Source organism: Acomys russatus, chromosome 10 (assembly GCF_903995435.1).
Source record: "Acomys russatus chromosome 10, mAcoRus1.1, whole genome shotgun sequence".
NCBI lineage: Eukaryota > Metazoa > Chordata > Mammalia > Rodentia > Muridae > Acomys > Acomys russatus.
In genome coordinates, this window is record NC_067146.1 from 54,402,941 (window position 1) to 54,423,066 (window position 20,126).

The following is a 20,126-nucleotide window of genomic DNA, read 5'->3' on the forward strand; positions in this document are numbered from 1 at the left end:
GCTACAGTGGCTGAATCCCTTGGATCAACCCCCTCCTTCCTCCTTTAGCTCCTCCTCCCCTGGCTGGCAGGAAGTCCAGCCCTATTCTCTCCCCTGCTCAGCAATTGGCTGTATCAGGGAACAATTGGGGAACAGTGTTTACACAACATTGAGAGAGAAATCAGGCTTTAAACTACACAATAACCTTATCCCTGCATAGAGTTGTTGGTTACTCCCATATTAATGCACTGCTGTAGCAGTGAGCACATCTTTCCAGCTGGTTGTTATTGTAGCTAACCTTCTGGTACTACAAAAGCTAGCCGGTGGGGATGGCATGTCCAGGTGGTTACCAGTTACTTTCCTTACATCCTATGACTCAAATTTGTGGTGTCTTCAGTGTTTGTGTCCTCCTGTCACATTCTGGGGGGTAATCAAGAGCAGTGACAATGGGCTATAGCATGTGGGAACCTACGGGCTTTCATTGATCAGCAACTGGGCTTTTTATTTGGTAGCTAAAGTTGTCTAGGTCTCACACTTTGTTTTAATACTATAGAAAAAAGTAACTATAGAGACCAACTAAAACTATGTATCCAAATTCCTTTTTGAGGACAGCTAGATTGTTGTTTATTAAGTAGCTGGGAATGTACCTAAGTTAAGTGAAATCAACAGGCTGTCACAGTCTACCTCTTATAAACATGTAACCCAACTCAATTTCTTAAAACTTATGCAATTACTAACTAGAGATGACGGCAAAGACATCTCCCCACTGTGATACAGATGCTCTGCATACAAAGTCAACAAGAACAAAACAGCAAGTTGAGTCTCTTTACAAAGAAGAATGTGGAGTTTAGTATAAAGTCTATGATAATGATTGATTCAGATCTTTTCCTCTAGAAAATATCAAGACAGTTTAAGACATCAGCTTCATTTACTGTGGGTCTCCTTTGGATCCATATTTCAGCCAGAAAACTGACAGAGACTTTCTAACCCATTGATTTACACTGGTAAAGTCCAGATTATTTTATATGCGTTTAATTTATTATTTGTGACTTTTATACATGTTAACAGTGACCCCTGCTCATATTCACCCCCAACCCTCACTAGTCCCTTCAGCTCCCCCAGGATCTACCAATGCTCACCTCCCACTTTAAATAATCTACTGAGTCCAGTTAGTTCTGCCCGAATCGCATGGGTGTGGAAGCATCCGCCAAAGTGGTCAACCAAGCAGGGCGGGCACCCATGAAGAAAACTGACTCTTCCCTCCTCAGCAGGCACCAGCTGCTCACAGCTCCTCATGAGGGGTGGAGCTCCATCATCCCTCTCCAGTCCATGTTGGGATGTCAAGGAGCTGGATCTTGTGCAGGTCTTATGCAGGCGGCCACGGCTGCTGTGAGGTCATGAGCACATGGCCCTGTCCTGTCTGGATGGCTTAGCAGCAGTGCTCCTCAACCTCTGGCTTTCACAGATTTCCAAGCTCATTTTTGTAATGTTCCCCGAGTCTTGCAGTGTGTGTGTGTGTGTGTGTGTGTGTGTGTGTGTGTGTGTGTGTGTGCCTAAAGTCCCATTTATAATTGACCATTCTAGAGACATGTCTTCCCTGCACTTTGACCAGTTGTGAGTGTGCATGTTTAACCATTATCCACTACAAAAGGAAGCTTCTCTGACGATATTATGTTCAGAACCGTAATTGATAAAATTTGTAAATAAATTCACTGGATCCACTTTATAGATTGTTAACCATTATTCTACACTGTAGAGAAGCATGGGAGATGTTTATAGGGATTAAACATAGGACCACACACATAGTAGGCAAGTGTGCTACCACAGAAGTATGTCCTCAGCTTCATTATTTTACAGTTACAAATCTATTCCCACACAGGTCCTGTTTGCCTAAGTTGGAAAACATCATTTGGCTTTTTTGGAGATTAGCATATATATTAGCTACTTCTCTGTTGCTGGGATAAAGAGCAATGACCAAGACAACTTATAGAAGAAGGACTTTATTTAATGTTATGGTTCCAGAGGATAAGCCCATCATGATGAAGAAGTGTGACAGGCACTGCAGCAGGAACAGAGAACCAAGAGAGCACGTTTGCAAAGACTAACATAAAGCAGAGAGAATGAGCTGGAAATGTGGCAAAGCTAGGGACGCTCAAAGCCTGACCCCTGCGACACACTTCCTCCAGCAAGGCTGTCCCATGTAAACCTCCACACGCAAAGCATCAACTAGGGATTGAGTGTTCCAATGCCTGACCATCCTCACCCCCCAGAAACAAAAATGCTGATTTAGGGTTATTTTTTTTATGATAATTCCTCTGGGAATTCAAATACCTGATCAACCTTTTCTCACATTTTTGAGGGGGCCAGGAACAACCAGCCAATTCTTTGATGCTCCTTATTTGGACTAAAATATCAATGCAAACATCAAGTCACCAAGAAACCTTTCTTCTGTAGAAGAGTTTTAATTCAGAACATGGCTGCTCTGGCAAGAGATCACATGCAAGGACCTTCTAGATCTGGGTGATCCTGCTAGAATACAGATGCACCTTTAATCCCAGGAGACAGAGGCAAGCAGATTTCTGAGTTCAAGGCCAGCCTGGTATAGAGCAAGTTTCAGGTAAAGAAAAGCTTAGGTCCAGATGTGGTGGTACATGCCTTGAATCCCGACACTCAGGAGACAGATGTGTGCAGATCTCTGAGTCCTGGTCAGCGCTGTTCAGGAGTTCTGTTGAAAGTGAGTTGAGAGGCAGTGCAGTGCAGTGGAGTTGAGTTCAGTATAGCTCAACTCATGGAATTCAGAGGCAGTTTTAATGGGAGAGTTTTACAGAGATGGGCTGAAGAGAGAACAAGCTAGACACAGGTGAGGGCAGAGCAAGCCAGAGAATGAAGAGGAGCCGGAAGATTAAAACAGATTGCCAAAATTAATGTGAGGGCAAGCAGAGTTACTAAGTGAGAAACTGAGAGAAGCCAGTTTGAGTCAGTCAGCTTGGAGAGGGGTTTGAGCCGGAACAGCTGAGTTGAACCAGCCAGTCAGAGTTTAGAAAGAGTGAGCTTATTCATCAGTATGCGTCAGAGGCTGAAAACATTCTAGGCCTAGATCAGATTGGACAGAGGCTAGAAGCTTCCAGGAGTAGGCTTAGGATAGCAGATGGAGGCAGTAAGCCTCTGAGATGACAATTGCATCAGACAAATAAAAGTTACTCTAACATTCCTTTCTTCTCTGTAAATTTGATTATAGATGGGTTTTAAGTAGGTGTGTGTATATTTGTGTGTTTGAATGTGTGTATATTTATATATGTTTGTGTGTATATGTATACCTGCATATGTGTGTGTGTCCAAACATAGGGAAAGACATAGGACTGACACTATCAACACTGTGCTTTTCCATGCGTCCTTTGCACAGCAGAACCTCAGGCTGGAAGTCCTGAGGATGAGGGCAGATGGAAACTGGGCCAGGTAGGATTCATTAAGCTAGCGTGGCTGCACAGTAGTACAGTGTGTCGCTGGCACAGGACAGTGAGGAGCCTGAGGCACTCCAGGTACACTGACGGACTGAAGGCAACATTTCCCCTCAAGTAAGGCCTCCCTTTGTACTTGCTAGAGTGAACCAATGTGGTCTTAGATTCTGAGGGTGACTTTCTGCCATTGTTCTTCCACTTGACTGGCTTGGGGACAGTGTGGTACCGGGATGTTTTGGAGGACTTTGAGGCATCTAGAAGATCAGTACCCAAATCTTCAGCAGTGACAGATTCAGTCCTGTTACCCACCCCCAGGAAGCCTCCCCCCAAAATTTAGCAGGCTGCTTCTTCTCTAGTATTCTGGGGTCAATGCAACATGAAGCCCCAGTTTCCACTGTTAACATTGATGTCCAATCTGCAGTCACAGTATGTAGTTTTGAACATGCCCTGTGTTCCAAATAAATATTTGCATAGGAAGGTTTTCTTTCTGCAGTAAAAATGAAAAGCGTGACAGATGATCCACTCTGATTGTCATTGACAGTATCTGAGAGCCACTTAGCTCTGTAGATGATGACGCACCTGTTGATTCATAGCTGTGATCGTGACCTGGGTTCAAAGTCTAGGCCAAAATGAATATTCATCATTAATATAAACGACCCAGTTTATCACCTAGATAGGATGGCTACAAGCGATCCAGTGGTTTATAAATCGATAATTGAATATTTTGCAAGTATATGTGTCTGTGGTGTGCCTGTCTATACATACACATGTGAGCTTGTGTGGGGGTACATGTGTGTGCAGGTATGTAGAGGGGTGTGCATGTGTGTGGAGAGGCCGACAGAAATTCCAGGAATCTTTTTTAAAAAATCACTCTGAAAAAAAAAAATCACTCTCTGTTTTATGTACTGAGGCAGATCCTCTCACTTAAACCCAGATGCTTTGCTTAAGTAGCCAGCTTGCTCAGGGGATCCCCTATCTGTGTCTCCCACATGCTAGGATTGCTGTTGGGCTGTCATGTCCACCTAGAATTTATGTGGCTGCTGCGATCTGAATGAACTACAACCCTCACACTCGCAAGGCAAGCACTTGACCTACTGAACCATCTCCCAAAGCCCCATAACAGAATTTTTGTTAATGAAAAATATATGGTAGGAATAGTGCCAGAACTATAAGCCAGAGTGGAGAAAACACAGATCCATTGTGGATACAGCCTGAAAACTGGGTTGGGTGGGGCCTACCAAACTTCCAGGGAGTGAGTGTCCATTCTCACTGGGTAGCTGGGAGGGTGAGGAGAGCCTCGAAGGGAATTGGAATCCTTAGAGTAAGGGATCCACAAGGACCATGTCTTTAAAGAAGAGATGGAGCCTCAATCCACCCTATGATCCTGGAAGGTAGAAAGGACACTGAAGGCCATTGATACGAAAGGATGAAAATTCTTTTTCCTATATTTGCACGGAAACCCCAAGTAGGTAAAGAAGAGCTTTTTGGAGTTGTTTCAGAGGCTCATGGGCTGGACTTTCCAACCCAGGGGCTTGTGGCTCAAGGTCATGAGGACTAGAGGCTTCCAGCCCTAGGCATAGCCAGGTCACAGGCTTCGAGTGGCGGGTCAGGAGCTCAGCTCTCAGTGTTGGGGACCCTCTGTCCAGTTTCTCTCCACCCAGACTCTTTGGAGTTTCTTATTCTCTAGGGTCTCAGCTGTTTTATTTTCCCAGAGCTTTCAGCCCTGTGTAGTTTCTGAATCTTTCGTGGTCTCTGCCACCACGTATTCTTTGACTGCCTTGCAGGTGCTCAGTGATCTGGGGGCGGAAGGGGCCTGGCCCAGCTACCTTCCAGATGCCTCTGCTCAGTGTCTAGGATGGGGAGCTCCAGAGTTTTCTCCTCTTCCACTGTCTCAGCTTGTTCTCCCTGAGGTAAAGGCCACAGCAGGCAATAGAAGGTCATGCAGGGGAAGCGTTTGTTGAAGCCTAATGTTGCCACACAGGGGCAGAAGGATATTAGGAGGCGGCTCCCAGAATGACCCAAGGAAGATGACATGCAAGCAGCAAGCTGCTTATATGAGCAGAAAAATGGGTGTGGTTTGCTTGTGCTGGACTCCAGCTCTACCAATCACAACACTGCGTTATGGACAAGCTTCAGTCCACCAATCACAGGCTTCTTCTTGAGTCACAGGGGAGGTATTTCCTCCCTGGCCCGAGTAGAAAATGATAGAATTCATGGCTTCTGCCACAGCTATACTCTTGACAGCTAGAGTGGCATTTCATCAGTGTCTACAAAACGTTTAAAGCATTTCCTCTGCTATGAAACAATTTGGCTGCTCACCAGAGAAAGGGCTTTTGGACTGGCAGTTCCCCACTCAAGGCAGTGGGCAGACGAAGAGTCTAACAGCTGTCGCTGAGGTGTTAAAAAGGTCCCCTCAACAGCGTAGACTAGAAAATTAAAGGCCATTTCTCAGAACGGATCATGAAAAGGTAGAACTGTACACGAAGTGATCGGTATCAGCTCAGGACCCCAAGACCAAGTTCTCAGCACAAAGGAGATTTATTTGACCCACAGGGACGAAAAGGAAGGGAATAAGAGACAAAGGCAGGAGATAGAGGACTAGGGAGAATGGGGACGGGAAAGAGGGAAGGGGGACAGGGGTATTTGTCCTGGGGGGCAGGGTGGAGGGGAGATGAACGACTGCCTCGGGATAGAGCAGAGACAAATGTGGTCCGTAGGCAAACGGTGGTTCATGAAGGTAAAGGGGGAAACCTCTGTTAGGATGACGTGTTGAATTTTAATTGGGCATGTTAACTAAGTGAGCCAGAGAGGACTTTTGATAGTTGGCATCCATACTTTGCTAGCTAGACCTTGGTAGTGGATCGCAGGAGGAGAAAGTGGCCAAATAAGGGAATAGTTCCTGGCTAGCTTTAGGAATGTTTAGGAATCTAATTGTTTTTCAGCAAGGCAGAGGGAATTGGGGAGAAGGACAAGGCCCGCCATGTTTGCCATGATTTGGCTGGCTAGAGTCCCTGCAGGAGACATCTGTTTGCAAAAGCAGAAAGATAATATAAAATTAATAAAAAGTGTGCACTCTACATTAATAACCTTAACTGGCTCTAGGAAGACAAGCAGTATATGAAACAAGGAAGATTTCTATTTAATCTGAAATATTTTAATTTTTCATTTAAAATAGACTAAAAGCAAATAATACTCTTGATAGCAGGAACATAGGCTGTCTCTCATCATTCATATTTTTCTGGGTTTTTTGTTTGTTTCTAAAATAAAAAATAAATAAACCGGCATTGTGAAGAGTGATACTATATGGAAATGTCACATTTAATTTTAACATACTAAGTTTAATTATAACAAAAATAAAAAAATCCTCATGAAGCAAGAATCCCACAATTACCCTATAAATCCTCCTTCTAATAATTGTCAGTAGAGAACTAAAGAAAGTGTATTAAGACTAATTTCCCATATAAATAAGTTGACAAAGACTTGGCGGGAAGAGAATCGGAGAACAGAGCTAGAAGTATCCCGGTTAGCTTTAGCTATCACCTTGGACACACCCTAGAAGTGTCTCTGAAGAGAATATTGATGAATTGCCCAGATCAAGATGGCCCATAGGTCTGTCTATTGGGGAGGGTCATTTTGGTTGTTAATTGGTATGAGTGGACCCAGCCCACTGTACGTGGTACCATTCCCTAAGCAAGTGGTCCTGAGCTATATAAGAAAGCTAACTGAAGACAAGCCCGCTTGCCAGCCAGCCAGCAGGTAACATCTTTGCCAGGCTTCTTTGGTTCTGAAGTGAGGGTTTTTTTTTTTTTGGTCTGAGGTAATGCTCTGTGGAGCAGTGAGCAAGGTGCCTTCAGATTCCTGATCTGAGATCCTGCCTTGGTATCTCTCCATGATAGACTGTGACCTGGATTGTAAACCAAATAATCCCTTTCCTTTTGGTCAGGGTATTTTCGGACAGCCATAGGCAACAATGGAAATGAAGCTACAGCAGGAAGGTTATACTCCTTAATCCCACGGGATGGGAAGGGGAAGGTGCCTGGTTGCCTGGAACGGACAGAAGAACACACAGGAGTGTCGGGAAATGCCCTGTGCTGGGACTTAGAGCACAGAAACATCGCTTACTTTGACAATATGATCCAAGACACATCAAGACTGGGCCAGTCACCCTAGCCGCTCATTGTTTCCTGGGGATAGAGAGCAGGTACGGAAGTGGGAAGGGAGAGGGTCCTGCCTTCCATGGTGCTGTGTTTCCAGAGCAGAGGACAAGTGATGAGCTGAGCTCTCCATACCGCTCCTCCTCTGCGGCAGACAGATGCTGGAGCTAACTCAGTGTAACAATTTTTATGTTTATATAATTCAAGACCTATTTACAAGAAGTGTCTAGTCCTTCCTACAAAGTCCTCCCTATTTATTTCCCAGATTTTTTTTTAGCTTCCTTTATGCTATCAGAGGTCGGTAGCAACGCTGGGCATGGGTGATGTCCAAGGCTGAAGAGAGGATGTGCTTGTGGCACACCTTGACATGAGCGTGGGTGTGCTCCGGCACAGGGGACACCAGTTTCCTCACTACTTTGAGCAAACACTCCTCAGGATCTTGTCTGCAGAATTGTAGCCATAATACTGTCTGCTGCATACTCGTTTCTACTGTCAACAATAAACGACGGTTTCTAGTTTACCGGGGGGTCATCTCTAAATGAGGTGTGCCTGGATTAGACTGGGAACTGATCATTCTTGAAATAATGCAGAGAACACAAGTAGTTAGAAAGCCCTTTCCCTGTTCACAATCATTTGTCTTCCTCTAAAGCTGAACCCTAAGGTGCCTGTCCCGGGAAGTATCTGATCAGAAGGTTAAGTCCCACGTTTACAGGAGATGTTCCTGGCTTCCTTTTCTGTTTTAAATTTTATTTTGACAGGGCATACAATGAGTTTGCTAATTAGTTTCTCCTTTCTGGCTTGCACTGTCTTATTGCTATCATCTGTCTCCAGCGAGACTGACTGAATCTGTCAAGCTCACACTGCTTCCGGAGAGCAAATGTTCAACAAGAATGTGCAAACAGTATGTAGTTCAAGGGGAAGTGGGCCGGGTGGGTGTCCTCCCTGTCCCTTTCTGCACAAGGACTGCATGGGGTGTGCCATCACTAGGGTCCCTCCACCTAATGCTGCTAAGAATATAGTCTCCCCGACTCAGAAATCTTGTGTACAAAACAACTATTCAGAAAAAGCAGGGACCAGACATAGCTTCTATGTGTTGCCCTTAACATGTACTGACAACTGGGTTTGTGTGTGCATGCGAGCGCATATATACCTAGATACATAGACTTTTAGAAATCTGGTTGGGAGGCCATTTTCCCTCTTATCAAGTACATTCTGAAGAAAGCCAAAGTTCACTTAAAGAGAAAAAGCATCATCGGTGTTGATTCTCCTCCGGAGAGGCTATCCATTTCCCACCAAAGGAGCCCGAGCTGGCCCAAACCATCAGCTTAGCCCAGGCAGCTGCATCCTGGAAATGCACCTGCTGCCGACCTGTACTGTTCACAGACAGGATTTGGTAATTTGCTTTTAACACAGAAGAATGAGACAATCAGGCAAGTTCAAGAACCACTGATCTCTTCTACTCCCAACAAATGAGCGAACTCAACCATGTAGTCACAATGACTCATCGATCAAATTTGCAGAGGCCTTTGATTTGACTGCAGCATTGACTTTCGCTCTCTGTGAATGTCTTGTGAGTTCTCCTGATCTGACAAAATCTGAAGGGTGCTATTGTCGCCTGCAGTTTTAGAAGACATCTGGAGCTGGGAGCAGTTTCTCTAGTGATTCTCATTCTTCATCTTCATCTGTGTGTCCTTCCATCACTTTCTCTTGCATCCTCTCAACTAGTAAGGGATTATTATCTGTGAACTTTGAACAGAGAGAGGTGTCTGCATGGTAAATGTGAGAGTGGCTGGTTTATTGCAGGTCATTGGTGCCCTGGGATAAATCAACACAGCAGTGAGACTTCAGAATGACTTCCAGTGATGCCCAAGTTCTTGGCATCCATCCCTTTGGAAGGTACCTGAACAATGAAAAGACAGCCTGGACAGGACAGCCAACCACAGAAGTATATGGCTCCCAAGGTCAGCTCATTAAAGGTCTGCGGTTTCTCCTCTGCTTTTTCTTGGCTCTGCTCTGGGAACCAGTCATAGCATTTCGAAGACACTTTTGAAGTCCCAAGAACAGTCCTGCATGGTGACTAGCCAAGCTGTCCTGAACAGCCAGGGTTCTCTCATCAGGGCCCTGAGTACATCATCCAGGAAGAAGTCTTCCAGCCCATAGGCTCCTCATAGACACCCTCGCTTGCAGAATCTCCCCATGTACTTCTGATACCCAGCAATTGCAAGATAATAAGTGCTTATCGCTTTAAGTCTGGGTGAAGGGATGATTTGTTACATTGTAGTAGGTAATTAATGTGAATGTTGAATGACTATCTCGTTTGCCAGGGATAGTTGTGAGTTTCCAGAGCTGAACACAGGGAAAGGCCAGATCTGCAAGATGGAAAAGTCAAGGCCAATATTAGGAGAGAGTCCTTCCAGGGCAGGCCATAGAATCTCTACAAAGATCACAAGGGTTGAAATCGAAAAAAGGAACTTGAGCAGGGACCTGAGTCCCTTACCGCAAGGGGAACAAGTATCAACGATGGCTCTTTCTCTCAACTGTCTACGACTCCATCCTTTCATGAACCACCAGGAACTTTTCTTTCCTCCTGAGTGGTATGGAAAGCTGTCTACCACAGAGAAGCCATGTTGTGTAAAGACACTTCTATTCCAGTGCCAGAGAGCTAGTCATCATGGCCACAAGAGCTCCCTGGTAAAGAGCAAGGCACTGGCCATCCATACCTGGAGCCTGGCACTTCCAGCCTTCAGCCAGGGCCTCCACGCACATGCTCTGCCCTAACTCAGTCACCTTGGGAGACATGTCTATGACTGTTGCTAGTGATCATCTCACACTGAGTAACTTCAACAGCTCAGCGTTGTTACCTTGTAGTTCTGCAGCTCTCAAGTCCCAAATGTACAACTGGCCCAAAGTCCAGGTGTGGCAGGGCCAGCTCGTCTGGGACCTCTAGGGAGAGCCGTTTCCCTGAAACTTCTTGTTTCTTGAGATTGCCCACATCCCTCAGCTTACCTTTTCCTCTGTCTCCCAAGTGAGCAGTGTGGCCTCCCTCTGACCTTCAGGGTAAAACCCCTACTCCTGCATCAGGACAGACCCTTCATTTCTCAGGGTCTGGTTGACCAGTTGAGGCTCTCATGGATAGTTCAGGATAACTGCCATATCATAGGTCAATATTGATTGGCTCTGGAATTCAGAACCCAGACATCTTGGAGGACTTTTATTCTTAGCATCACATATATTTTTTAAGATTTAATTTTATTTATGTGCCATGTGAGAGGGGGTGCTGACAGAGACCAGAGGCAGAGCAGGCTTCTGGGATCTGAACCCTCAGCTTCCTGCAAGAACTGTAAATGCTTTTACCGCTGAGCAATCTCTTTGGCCCTGACGTTTCTTTTTTCAAGTCTTTAATTTTTATTTATTTATTTTTATCATTTTAAATTATGTGTGTGGAAATGTGTGTGTGGATGCAGGTGTCTGTGGAGATCAGAGGCATCAAATTATCTGGACCTGGAGTCACAGGCACTTAAGTAATACTGCAGAATTCTCTGGAAGAGCATCAAGTGCTCTTAACTGCTGGGCCTTCTCTTTAGCACTCCCCTATTTTTCAATTGTAAAAGTGAAAATGATGCTGTTTTCTAAGTACCTACCCCAGGACAGCCCCTTCCTCAAAGTCAAGTCCTTGCATTTTCCCCCTCAGGTTACTATCTATTGAATAATGAACACTTCAGCCTAAAATATGTACCATGTACCTCTCTGCTCGGTCTTCAGAGGGTGCCTGTGCCTATGGGTCTTGCCTGATTTTCTTAGGACCCTGATTCAACTGCTTCAAAGAACTCATCTTACATTTTTTTTTTACATTTTTTTTTATTAATTTATTCTTGTTACATCTCAATGTTTATCCCATCCCTTGTATCCTCCCATTCCTCCCCCCCCCATTTTCCCATTATTCCCCTCCCCTATGACTGTTCCTGAGGGGGATTACGTCCCCCTATATATTCTCATAGGGTATCAAGTCTCTTCTTGGCTACTTGCTGTCCTTCCTCTGAGTGCCACCAGGTCTCCCCCTCCAGGGGACATGGTCAAATGTGAGGCACCAGAGTACGTGAGAAAGTCGTATCCCACTCTCCACTCAACTGTGGAGAATATTCTGACCATTGGCTAGATCTGGGAAGGGGTTTAAAGTGTACCTCCTGTATTGTCCTTGGCTGGTGCCTTAGTTTGAGCGGGACCCCTGGGCCCAAATCTGCCTATCATATTGTTCTACTTGTAGGTTTCTAGGACCCTCTGGATCCTTCTACTTTGCCATTCTCCCATGCTTCTCTCATTTAGAGTCCCAATAGGATGCCTTCCCCTCTGTCCCAGTTTCCTGGTAAGTGAAGGCTTTCGTGGGACATGCCCCTTGGGCTAGTATGCAGATATAAGTGAGTATATACCATTTGATTCTTTCTGCTTCTGGGTTAACTCACTCATTATGATCATTTCTAGCTCAATCCATTTATCCACAAATTTCGGGAATTCCTTGTTTTTAATAGCTGAGTAGTATTCCATAGTGTATATGTACCACAGTTTCTTTATCCACTCTTCTACTGAGGGACACTTAGGCTGTTTCCATGTTCTGGCTATTATGAATAAGGCTGCTATATCTGACAAAAGCAACTTCAGGAAGGAGAAGTTCCTCAGTCTCAGACCATCAGCAGGAAAGGCGTGGTGAGTGTGAGTGACAGAGCTCTTCACGTGGGGAAAGGAAGGGCTGGGATGCTGAGAGGGAGACATCCACACCCCATCCCCTACGGCAACTCACCTCCACCAGCCAGACCTACTCCTCCCAAAACAGCATGGCCAGCTGGGAACCAGCCACTCAAATATATGTGGGGACAGCACACACCAAACTAACATAGTGACCATTTTCCAATCACCCTTTACTATCCACATTTTTATCCTGTTATCTCCCCACTAAAATATTTTTTAAGTTTTTCTTCTCCTCTGGGAATGTATGTTATTTTTATCCATTGCCAGACATTTCTGGGGCAAAGCAAAGTAAATGCATGCCAATCTCACATGCCTGATCAGAAGCTTTGTCTGGGAGGATGTGCACACTTGAACTCTTAGGCAGGGAGATAACGAAAACAATAGCACCGAGTCACACCCCAGAATGCCATGGCTCATCCTGTGGAGGGGTACTAGCTGGGACTGGACTCTGTCCAGGACAGTCTTATCTTATTGTTGTTAAAGATTTATTTCCACGTATGCGTCTGTATCTGTATATCATATGTGTGCGGTACCTGTTGCTTCTCTCAGCGTACACGTCACTGCCCCACACAACTCATTTAGCTCCCTGTTGTCCACATCCTGGAACCTTGCTTGCCTAATGCAGCCTTTGAAGCTACATAGCTTCACTTGTGCTGATTTCTTCATGTACCTCAAGATGCAAGAGCTGGTCCACACCCAAGGGAGAGTCAGTAAGTTACAAGAAGGTTCCCAGCTCGTGATGGCCCTTGTTCATTTACTTCACTGTTGTGGGCTTGGTCTTAGCTGCTTTCACCCATTCCTTCTGGACCTTTCCTTCCCTGTGTAGTTATCCCTAAGACCACAAGACTTCCCTGTCTATCACTGTACATTATCAAAGTAATGAGTTTGTAGGAGATACAAAGGTATGCTTTATAGACCATAAGAATAAGTATCTGGTGCCTCACATTTGACCATGTCCCCTGGAGGGGGAGACCTGGTGGCACTCAGAGGAAGGACAGCAAGTAGCCAAGAAGAGACTTGATACCCTATGAGAATATATAGGGGGACGTAATCCCCCTCAGGAACAGTCATAGGGAGGGGAATAATGGGAAAAGGGGGGGGGGGGAATGGGAGGATACAAGGGAAGGGATAAACATTGAGATGTAACAAGAATAAATTAATAAAAAAGAAAGGGACAATCAAAAAAAAAAAAGAAGAAGAAGAAGAAGTATATAATTTGTATCTACCACACACTCTAGCCTCGTGAAAGCAGTGGTCACATTTAATCTACTCACTGATATATATGTTCCCAGTGCTCATCACGGGGTTAACACAAAGTAGAAGATAATTGAGTTGTGTAGTTCTCAGGGCCTGTTTCTTCATCTGTGATGGGATTGCTGAGGGCTACAGTCAGAATACCGGCATATGATGCTCTGGCATTGTAAATATGAGGGACAGGAAGGCACGTCATGTTCACATATGCCTGGGACTGTACATGGTGAGGTGCCTCCATGAGCCTTCTGTCTCTCAATGCCCTCTGTGATTTCTATATGATATTAAAGCTGCCACTTCCCTGTTGGCAGAGGGCTCTAGAACATGTGTCTCAGGGTAAGGAAGCCATGCTAGTCCTTGGCCCAGAGTCACATACGAGACTGGCCAATAGCAGGTCACAGCTGGCCTCCTTTCTGGCCTCTTGCGCTTAGGAAAGGACATCTTCCTTTTCCTCCATCATCTCAGTATCCAGCGAGGTCTCTCGACATCTGTCATCAGTGAACAATGCAATCATTGAGATTAGCTCAACCCATGTATAATTAAGAACCGTAAAATCCCCTCAGAACGGATCATGTTCTGATTTTTGCTTTTCTGGAAATGATTGAAAAGGAAAGACTTTGGCATGAAGTGTGATTCTTCCTTTATGGAGCCAGAGTCAGGGATAAAGAATAGATAACAGAGCCACATGTACCAGAAGATGCAAAGGATGGTCCAAGTCCAAGGTAGAGTCAGTAAGTACATGGAGGGCTCCTAGCTCATGACATAGCCTTTCCTATTTCTTCGTTCCTATTTCCTCTATGAAGATGTAATGTTGTTTATGTATGTATGTGTGTGTAGCATGTGTGTTCCAGTGGAGACTAGAGCTCTATGTTGGGCATTCTCAGTTACTTTATTTTTGGACCACAGTCTCTCACTGAACCTGAACTTCTAGATTTATGATCATCCTGTCTCCACCCCATACTGTATACTGTGTACTGTGTACAGCGTACTGTGTTCTGTGTACTGTGCACTGTGTACTATGTACTGTGTTCTGTGCACTGTATACTGCATTCTGTGTACTGTGTACTGTGTACCTTGTACTGTGTACTGTATACTGTGTGCTGTGTACTGTGTGCTGTATACTGTGGGGTTACAGACCACACTGGAGCATTTTTATAAGACACTGATGGTAGAACCTGGAGCCTCCAAAGACACTGGGCAGATGGCTTCTATTGGGTTACCAAGCCTAAGCGATGTCCACTGTGCTTCCCCACAGCTAATTTGCCCTGTTATCCTATTAGGGAGAAGATGCTTCGGGGCTGACTGTGGTGGTTGCTCTCTCTGCTTCTGCTCTTACTCTCTAGTTTTACCATTCATCAGGGCCTCGAAGCCCCGCTCTGCTGTGTGGTTTTAATGGTGGGTGCATTTGCTGTTTTTCATTGCAATCCATCTGTAAGAAAGACACACACTTCCTTCTCCCTTTGAATTTGCTGCTCAGGCTTTTGTGTCTGTAGGATGTGTGTGTGTGTTTACTTTTTTCTTTGCGTTCAGAGCCATGGGATGTCTTTGGTTCTCCCCCTTTCCTTATTTGTGAATTCTTTACCCAATACAGAGAAGCCAGGTCCTTATCATCTGCAAGATTTGCTATCTGTAAGTTGAGAGCATGAAACAAAGTAGTTTCCAATCCCCAGTCACTTGCAATTTTTTTTCCTTTTATTTGCAGCTTATGAAGTCCTTTGTCCTTCGAAAGGCTATTTATTTGTCTCCTTCTCTGACAAGATTGTTTTCTTTTATTTCTCCTTTTTAATCAAAGCATAAAGTACAAATAGTAATACTTACACTAGGTAAGCATGGGATGCAACAGGAAGCTGGCTGTGTATATCAAGTGTAGACACTCACCAAAACCATGTTGGTTTTCATTCCTCATCCCAAATTACTTTGACACGAGTCTTCCAATTCATGGCCATCAGGGTCTTGTGGAACCCTGGCCAAGGGCTGGCATTTTTTGGAACTTGGGATTCCAGCTCTCCATGGACACAGGATCATTGTCACGAGTGCAGTGCAGCAGAGTGCCTGCACCGCAGTGGGCTGTGCAGCTTCGTCAATGAGAGGGCCTTCAAGCCACCCACTTGCTAGGCATCTAGCTTTCTGGTCAAGGGTCTGGATATAGAACACAGCAGCACAGATGGAAAATGAAAGCCCTAGAGTGCTTACTTTCTAGATTCTTCTTTAAGGCTGTGTGTGTGTGTGTGTGTGTGTGTGTGTGTGTGTGTGTGTGTGTGTGTGTGTGTGAATGGATGTGGCATATGTGCAGGTACTCACATAGTCTGAAGAAAGCACTGGATCCCGGGAGCTAGAGTCACAGGTGATTGTGAGTCGCCTGATGTGGGTGCTAGGAACTGAACTTGGGTCCACCATAAGAGCGTCCAGTGCTTATAACTATGGAGCCATCGTTCCAGCACCTTGAAATATCCTCTGTGTGTAGAATTTTCCCAACACAGAGATAAAAACAAAGCCATAAAAGCAATAAAGAGATGGATCAAAATTTCCACTTCTTCATTCATGAAAAACGAGTGAAAAATCTTTGGAACAATGAAATGAGTGTAAAAATTTCCAAGGTGTGCTACTTTGTTTCTCAGCATACAGAGAGCTTGGTTTGGTGGTGCTGGGAGTCATACACAGAGGTAGGTAGCAGCAAAGTTTTATCTAGACTCTTCTAGGAAAATAGAAACAAGAAATATTGGTTTATATAAGAACTTGTCCTATTTAAAATCAATTCAATTAATGAAAAGCAACTTATGCACAAACTAAATGATTAACAAACATTTTTCTCATCCTTCATTTGCTTCAGTTGCCTCCTCAATGCTGTTTCACAACATTTAACCTAAAAACATCTTTAAAAGTACTATATAGCTCCAGCTCCATCTCATGAAACTTTAGAGGGACAAAACAGAAGAAAAGGTTGCTCCAATTAAGTGGATTCGTTTCTCAAGTAAAACAGAGAACAGCTATTGTATATGGCGGCATGCAAAGTCTAAAGGAAAGAGACAGAGCACATCCAAGGAGTTGAAAACCACCAATAGGTTCCTATTCTGCGTGGCTTGACTTGTAAAATGAATGCAGAATATTTGTATATCATTGAAAACAAGGCTAAACTTTCCCCTTGATTTAGTTACACTCTATAGTCAAGTTTTCAAACCAAGAAGCAAACAAGCGAACAGAACAAAACAGAGGCTAGAGAGATGGCTTGGGAGTTAGGAGCAGACATTGCTCTTCCAGAAGACATGAGTTTGATTTTTAACACCCACGCCCCCAGCTCACCATCACCTGAGATTGCAGGTCCAGGCGGGTCTGACATCTCTGGCTTTTGTGGCGATCTGTGTGCACATGTGCACACTCACACATATGCACATTACTAGGAGAACACTACACCACTGTCACAGAGATAGCAAATCATATAAAAATGTTGGTCCATAAGTAGAATCTGAATGAATAGTTGAGGGTTGTCATGTACATACATGTAGAGATGAAACATGCCTTTATAACACAACTTCATAGTTCCTGACCACTAGTCCTAAGAATTAAGAGGCAGCTCCTCTGAAGCCAATACTTCTTATGATTTCCAAATACACCCTCTAATTTTCTGCTTAAAATAATTTAAAATAGAGTTAAATTTTCAGTCTACATTAAGCCATGTTTCCATATACTGCAGTTTACTGAGTGTTAGAGTATCTTTATATTCATGCTGATTTATTCAAAGCCTTATTTATTTGGATATCTCTTCCTTTAATGTTTTATTTTAGAACCCTTATCCTAATTATCTGGGTGCTTGCCTCCAAGTCTGGCCAGGTGTGGTAATGCTGTTAGCAAAGAAAGGTGCTGTCTGTGGGCTACGTGGGGAGTCTTCATCCATTCTATTAGATGCTCCATTTTGGTAACTCTTTGCCATATTTTCATTCATATCTCATTTTGTTCTTTCTCCTCTTACCATCTTGTTCACCCTCTCATCCTGCTTTCTCTCTGTGGCTTCCCATTCCTCTTAAAGACACAAAACATTCATTTCAAAGCCCACAAAAATATCATCAGGAGATATTTTCTGCTGTAAGCCATTTAAAAATCTGCTTTGAAGCCAGGTAATCTTGGGAATCTTCAGCACACAGGACATTGAAAATAGTTCACATGGAATGTATGATATGTTTTCTGTGACATTCAGTAGGGCCAAAGATCGATGAAAGAGATATTCTTTTAGTAACTTAAATGGGAGAACTGTTATTTTATAAAACCAGAACATAATGGTCTATACCCTTCAGGAATATCAGTTTTTTATTATTAATATCAAAGTTTTTATGTTTCCTACTTTATTATAAATTCAAGGGCGATGATGTAGATGCCATTACTAAAACTGATATATTAACAGCAACAAGAGACACATCGTTCGGAAGCACAATACAAGCACAGGTTACTGCTGTTCAGGTATAAACCATGCTCAGTGTTGCTGAAGCGAGCACTGCATCTCATTTTGCACCTGAAGGTTGACATGGCTGAGGAGTTTCCCACTGTGTGACTGTTCCATGTCCTTCCTATTCACCCACTCACGGCCACTTGGCTGTTCCCGTTTCTTGACTATTGTGAATGGTGCTGCTTGTATGTGAGCCAACTGCTAACAGGGTTTCCATTCAAGTTGTAACCTCTTATGGAGGTTATGTCTTTGTTTCATGAGGACATTCCATGCTGTTGTCCATAGTATCAGGAGATTCATCTGTATATTTTTTTTGTTACTATATATCAGTGAAAATTCATTTAACTTTTAAAAAAAAGGTACTACACATCTGGCCATGAGCCCACAGCTGGGAAGTTCATAGGCCCATGGGTGAACCTATTCCTGCTAAATGGACAGAGCACCCAACTGCCTCCAAATCTCTATCTTTGCACCCACAGCTCAGTGCAGTTCCCAGACTTCAGCAGGAATGTTCTTTGTGCAGTGGTGAGTGACTATTAGAGAATCAACTGGTCAAAGTGCAGAGAAGAAATGCCAGTGCAAGTGGGCACCACCCCCTTCCCTGTGACCAGGGACCACTGACAGAAGAGCAGAGCGACTGCAAGAGCCAGAGGTCAGAAAGGACCAGAGTGGCCATGACCAGACTGTTGCACTCTCCAGCACACAGTGGCTCCATTTAAGATCTGTACAAGATGAAGTCAGTCAACACCACAGCATAGACGGGAGGGGAAAGGGTGAAGCTCACACAGCTGCACCCTGATGACTAGCTGAGGAGCTGTGGAGTCAGCTTTCTTTAAAGGCGTGGCTCCTAGTAGGTCTACTGTGCTCCGGGGGACGGCTGCATACCAAGCGGTATACGGACAGCTCCAATCAGAATCAATGAGTTATTTTAATTTTTTTAAAAAAGAGGACACAAACCTGGGGGTAAGAGGCTGAGGGTAGATCTGGAAGGAGTTGGTGGGAGGACTGTAGGGCAAATATGATAAAAATGCATTGGATGATATTTTCAAAGAATTAATAAAAATATTTTTAAGCAATCAATTTAAGCAAAACATAAAACTGAAATAGAGGTCATTGTTACAGACGATTGCCATTGATTTGTAGTGATGCACCAGAGCTTAATGGGAAGACCTTATTGCTGAAACTACTACACACTTTGGTCAAAGGACGTGGAGAAATCAAATGGGTCCTGGACAGATGGTTTCTCTCTGCTGACTGCTAGGTTGGTGGAGCGGTCTGCTAACAGTCTTCCCCAGATGTGAGCTGCATAAGACAAGCAGTATGGCAAGCTATACCTCTGGGTACAATAGTGGCATGGATGTTACGGGAGTCCATGGTCTTACTTTCTTAGCTATTGTTGTAAAGAGACTCCACGACCAAAGAAACTTATAGAAAGAATAGAGTTATTGGAGCCTCAGAGTTTCAGAAGGTGATGGGGATCATGGCAACAGGCTGCCAGGCATGCTGGTAGGGTACATAGTTGAGAACACATATCTTGAGACAACCACCATGAAACAAAACAAAGCCCTCAAAGACCACACCTCTAGTAACACACCTTCCTACAATGCCACAATCCAGGGCCCAAGCATGCAAGCACATGAGCCAATGGGGTTGTTCTCATTGAAACCACCACAGCGACCAACACTTCCTGATTGGAATTAAGTCAACCAGGAGAAGACCCTGTGGCTGGCAAACTCACAAGCCCCCAGGGTGGACCTACCACAATTACTATGTTAAATGGTGATATCATACTGTCCTGTCAATTCTCATCTCTATCCTCATAGGTTGATGAGCTTTCAGGCCATAGCAGAGAGAATTCCTAGCACAGGCAGCTGTGCTTAATACGGCAAATTGCCAAAATACAGAGACTAAGTGTCTGTGGAGTTCCCAGGCATATAAGTGAGATTTATAAATCTTCCTCCAAGTCGCAGAGACCATTCTAGAAGGTGATGTGTAAAGATTTTAATATCTAGAGATTGGGGAGTTTGGGATAAAACAATGCATCCTGGACCTGACAGCTCTGCTGTGCTTTGGAACTCTGAGATGGAGGCAGTCAGTATTCTA